The sequence below is a fragment of the Pieris brassicae genome, chromosome 7 (genome assembly GCF_905147105.1).
Source record: "Pieris brassicae chromosome 7, ilPieBrab1.1, whole genome shotgun sequence".
Classification (NCBI taxonomy): Eukaryota; Metazoa; Arthropoda; class Insecta; order Lepidoptera; family Pieridae; genus Pieris; species Pieris brassicae.
In genome coordinates, this window is record NC_059671.1 from 19,986,631 (window position 1) to 19,993,164 (window position 6,534).

The following is a 6,534-nucleotide window of genomic DNA, read 5'->3' on the forward strand; positions in this document are numbered from 1 at the left end:
TTTATTGTACTTCTCTTCAATATCAATGTTCCTGTTGTTGTTCCTGTCCAAATGTTGTTGTAATAAAATTCTTGTCCTCACTGGAGACTTCTTTGTACCTATCAATAGTATGGTATACAAACCTAAGCGTTATATACAAATGTTTGAACAACTTGAAAATGGTACTCGGCGAGTGCTCACAGCGTTGCAACGCAATAACAGCTATTCGGTTTTCTTTCAATGTCCAGTCCATCGTGAAAAATTACGGAAAGTGATTGTTGTTTGTTTTAAAACAATAGTCAAACGTTCAAAAATAGAATGCAATATTTTTTTTATAAAATCATCTTCGAAATTTAAAAATAATGTGCCAGTGACAGAACGTTGGGACCAACTACGTATAAATCAAATTGCCCCCATGTGGGGCGTGGGCCCTACATGGGGGCAATTGAGATGAGAGCCGTACGTACGATGAAGCCAGTACACCAACACTGCTCCATGTTTTTATTATTATATCTATACAAAATTTTGTTTGATTTTGAAATAGTTTTCGATTATAACGTTATTAAATACATCTTTACTAACTATTCTTTTACAGTAACGATTATATACATATCTTTATAATGATGCTTTTTGGTAAAAATAGATATTTTATTCCATGTTTTAGAGTTTGTAAAGCACTTTTTTTTTCGTTAACCTACAGTTAACAACAAAAATCAAACTAAAAATAGCCAAAGATAATATATACAAAAATATACAATACAATATATTTGTATATATTATAAAATACAAAAAGGTTCAAAAGGTTTACGTGTAATAAAAATAATACATGCGTAATTCGGCTGTCATGTTATAATGGTGTGAAAGTGTGGGTACATAAGTATGTATGTGGAGTGTGCTCATGATGCAAATAATTTATCGCTATGAATATTCTCTTCTATTCTCTCAACCAGCTCAACTCTCAACCCTGACCACGACATAATCACGAGGCTGTTCACCAATGCTATTTCTCTTTCTATATCGTGGGGAAACTTTACCAGCAATAGGTAGAATGCAAAATGTTTCATACAAATTTACAATTACCTAACAAGGAATCTATAGAAATAAATTTGCCAATACCTTTATAATAACAGATTTTAAGACGAAATATAATTAATTAAAGGAAAATAAAAACAAAAGGCGTATGTATAATTACACATTAGAGTGACAAAAATACTTATTAGTAATCTTACACTGAACAAACCCTTACATCCATAGTAGATAATATGCAAATGGTTAAATGCTAATCACGACTTATATCGCATATTTATCAAGTTTAATTAAAAAAAAATGAATTAAAACGTGTTTTTATCCTTCGATAAACCACAAACAACCCGGTTAACAGTTTACTGCCAGAGCAGTGACAGCCAAGGTGTCTCCAAAAAGTTACATAACAGCCTGACATACTTAAGAAAATTCTCGATTCATTATCATAAGGAAAAGTCAACATGCCCTGTAGGCAGCTTTTCGCTCTATTTCTTCTATTAACTTCTAGCCTTGGTAAGTTTATTAAAAAATATTTTGAAATCAGCATAATTATAATAATTTTTTTAAAAAGTAACGATTACCGAAATCGTCACAAAAATCGTCCTTTTAGTTACACACAGTCACATTAGTGAATTTATGGTTATAAACTTTAGTCCACGAAATAATGATATTTGACATCAACAATATTAAATTGTTACGTATACTTAGATTTTTGATTGTTACAATGAATTGAACAATTTCCATACAAATTCGATTGACATAGGAAGGTCAGACTTCCAAGTAATTTGTAGATGACTTTTCTCCTAATAATAATATATCTTTTATTTTCAAAGAAAGTGGTATATTCAGATAATGTGAAATGTCAAAATAATAATGTATAATTGTCGTCGAAACTTTGTGTCTCCGTGTTGTGCTCCAACCTTGCAAATTTCATCATAAGCATAGCTCTACTACTACTTATAACTTCTAGGAAGGTTATTGAATAGTTTGATAACCATGGCGTAATTTTTTAATACGTCGTGAAAGTAGATCTTAGTCTACTAGTTGTATATTATAAATTTATTTTCAGCGCTCGATTGTAACGGGAATAATGAAGAATATAGATGCGGTTCGGCATGCCAAACAGAATGTTCCACATTAGGTGAAATGTGTCCAATAATGAATGTTCAATGCAATGATGAATGCTATTGTATTGATGGCTTTGCAAGGGATTACAGAGGAAATTGTATACCGATAAAGGATTGTCCACAATAATTAAAAACGATTTTACTGAATATTTTTTAAGCGAAATGAATATAACGAATACTTTGTTGTAATTGAAATCCAGTAATTCCTATTTCAAATTATTCACACTCTTTTTTTCATATTTCGTATACGCACTTATTATTATTAAAGATTTTTTTAAATATTTCATACAATAATTGTTTAATTGATGACGTCGATTTTAATCAAGGAACTGATTATAATTATCAGTAATCATAACAATCAAATATACAGTATTTACAATTTTCTTAACCTACATAGTTATAATACAAATAATTCAAAATTAGTAAAAATAATATTAAAACAAATTTAAAAAGTTTGGTCCCTGTGGCAGTGTACTCTTCAGGCCCCTGTTACACGTAAATTATTTATTGTGTTTTGCCAATAAACACTCATATATCATGGTATTTATTGAACGTGTAATTAGCGTATAGATGAATGTCAATAATGGATTTCTAGATAAATATTGAATGTATCTCCCGTCAGTATTTATTCACAGTACGCACCATTCTAGCAATGGAGGTGGTCACCTTGTTTGATGCAACTCTGTTGACGTAGGAGACGGAGGCACCATCGTTGCCTTCGCCCTCGCCCCGCACCCTCACTAGGGATCAAGAAGGTCTAAAGGATTTTATTCTTAATTTAGAAATACTGCCACAGGTTTGGGACAGTTCGTCGAAAGAGCACTGTAAAAACTACTGCAAATTAAAAAAAATGAAAGGTGATGCCACGATAGATGATTTCAAAAAAAAGATTATCATTTTACGTTCAACGCATAGGAAGGAATTAAAAAAAATACTAACCTCAAACTCAAAATGTTCAGGAGTCAGCAGCGATGATGTTTTATACCAAAGTTTCTTAGGTTTTCCATATACTGACGTAATAAATATTGAACGTGTGTCTGTATATTAATCCATCATTAAAAGCAGACATCTATCAACAAATAATGAACTGACGACACAGTAAATACCTACGTTATTTGTAACAGGCGCCTGTCGACGTCGGAAACTAAGCGACTTGATTGAAAATCGATATTTAATTAACTGTCTAGAGATTCAATTAACTCTCTGATTTAACTACTTTACTGCGACATACATACTGTGTGAGTATTCTTCGGCATTGCAGAGTACATGTGTACCTCGTTACATGACCATTTACCTACAGAAGTAACTAAAAACAATTGTAAAAGATAAGAAATATATATCAACATTTATTTCATTAAGGAATACATAAAAATAAGTAGAAACACGTTTTAATCAAAAATGTAACCACCAATCTAAAGCTATCACCAGCAACCCTAATTTACAGTTAAGTTGCTGGTGATAGCAACAATAATAAACAATGATATTAGACTAAGACTTATAAAGTAAAATAATTGTTTTTCACGACAAATGTATTACATAATTGCTAATTTATATTAAACATTGACTTTCAGGTGCATACTATGATACTATATTGTTTATACAAGTAGACTCGGTGCCTAGAACACATAGAAAAATATTCTGATGATGCATTTTGCACCTTGTTCGAAACCAATAGGAGTCAATATCATGTGTACACACACCACACTGGCAAAGATCTGTATTCGCTTTACTAATTTGGGAGTACTGTAATGGCTGGTTTACATTTGCTATAAATTCCGTGCTAATTAGCATGGTTTTTTTAGCATGCTAAACTAAAGGGGTGCTAAGATGCCGATATACATTTGCTATGCTATTTTCATCACAAGTTGTCTGAAAAGCGACGAAAGCACTCGCATCGCAAGTAGAAAATATGGAATCTCTAATTAGTTTAGTTTAGTTAGTTTCACATCATTTATATTTATGTTTAAAGTTTAACCGCACTTTTTTAAAACCACAGATAACGATAAGCGTGCTTTATAGCATAGTACATTCACTTTTGCGAAATGCGTGTTTTTTAGATTTCTTGGAAAAATAATGCTAAAAACGTATTAAAAAGTAGCAAATGTAAATAAGCCTTAAGTCAACACTATATTATTTTATTAGATCTTTTTATTTTTTAGATTGATGGCTTGGGTGGACATTCCGTAATTGGTATACATTTTCCATCTTCATCCCTTGCATATCCATTTTCACAATAACATTTCTCGTTGCATTTGATGTTCAAAATTGGACAACTTTCATTTAATGTGGCGCACTCTGTATCGCACGCTGAACCGCATGAGAAAAATTCGTGTTTTCCGGGACATTTGGCTATAAAAAGTAATTAAAAATCCACTTCAAATACATGATTGTGACTGAAAGGGTAAGAACTTACGATATAAAATCGCTTCTGAAGTATTTTAGAGCAAGAAAAGTGCGTACCAATTCTTAAAGGCCGGCTACGCACAAGCGAGCCTTCTGGCATTGTGAGTGTTCATTGGCGGTGGTATCACTTAACATCAGGTGAGCCTCCTGACGTTTGCCTCCTATTATATAATAACATCGTTAATAACATAATTAGATTTGACTAGGCACCTGGTAGATAGCACCTGTAACCCTAGAGCTGGTGATTCCCTTTCTCAACGAATAAGTATCGCAATACAGCGAGGAAATGCTGCTAAATTTTCAATTATTATTATTACTATACAGGTTAAGAATATTGTAAATACTGTTTGAAATAAATATAAAAATATATTAACATACCACATTGTTCGCCTGTTATGCAGTCGCCATTGAAATTTCTATAAAAGCCAGGTTTGCAAACACACTGAGGTCTACAGGGTTGTATGACATCCAGGCAGTTGAACATAATTTCACGATTCCTACAAGTCTTCTCCGGTGGACATGAAAATACGCAGTCCAAAATTTCGTTAGCTCGGTAACACCGCATGGGGTCTGTAAAATAAAAATTCCCGAATGGGTTATATAACCTCAACACAACTGCGACTCGTTTCGTTTCTTAGTAACACTATTTAATTGTTTTTTTTTTAATAATCATTATTTTCGACATCCGTCTGATATCGCGATACGAAATTAACATTAAAGTCACAGGGATCACGTATTAGGGATTACGTACAAGGTACTGGTGCAGGTTACTCCGCCAAGCACTATACAAACGTGCATTATATGCAATGAAACAGGGTTTATCTTCTTCTACTAATGAGAAACAAAACGACGTTTAAAATACTAACAAAATTAAAATGCGTTTCAGTGTAATAATTTTACAGTGATACTGAATTAAATATATTAAAAAAAATATGTTTTTTTTATATTATGATTACATGAGCTTAGTGTATAAGTTCGTATTTGCCAATATAGAGGAAGTGAGGTAAACACTGCGTGTTACAATTGTTTTATTATGTTTACATGCAAATCTCAATAAAGATAACGCGGTGGCCGATTCACCATAGAGAGCATTTCTGTACTCTCTAACCCGAAACAATCATTAAAATGTCAGGAACTTATTCAATAACATCTACGATTATTATTCTTATATAATTAAATATTTATAGTATTACATATCAGAGGTTTAAATTTGCCGGCCACTAACACAGGCAGTACTTTGAGAGCAGGGCTTCGCCACCACCGAAATTATTTATTTTATACTTCAGGCCCTATCCCAGCACGCATTGCTGTGTCAGTGTCTCGGGGTGGACTGCGGTACGCAATGGAGAGCTGGAGCACTGAGGCGCGCCGGCCCGTAATAACAATTAGTTATGTAAAACATTAAATTTATGTAATTTTTTTCTGAAATGGAGCCCTATCCCAGCACGCATTGCTGTGTCAGTGTCTCAGGGTGGACTGCGATACGCAATGGAGAGCTGGAGCACTGAGGCGCGCCGGCCCGTAATAACAATTAGTTATGTAAAACATTAAATTTATGTAATTTTTCCAAAATCCCATGATGGCAAGGATCCACTATCAGGTGCTCCTAATGTAATAAGCGAAGATGACAGAAAGTATTACCACTTAAAATAAGGAATTTATTTTTACATATATATTTTTGTTATAAACTTAATCAGAAAGTTTTATTTTAAAACCTTGCATATATTTTGGTTATAATGTCTAACAAACATTAATTTGTCAAATGATATCACAATCAACTTCTAATAAAAATAATTACAGATATACTATATAGATGTAAATATATTTTTTTTAACAAAGCAAATAAACAATAATATGAAGCTTAACAATACTAAAGCAATTATGTCATACACATATATTTTGTGTCAGGTGCTCCAATTAAATGAAGACAGAAAATATTACTACTTAAAATAATATATTTAATTTATTTTTACATATATGTTTTGTTAATAAACTTTATCAG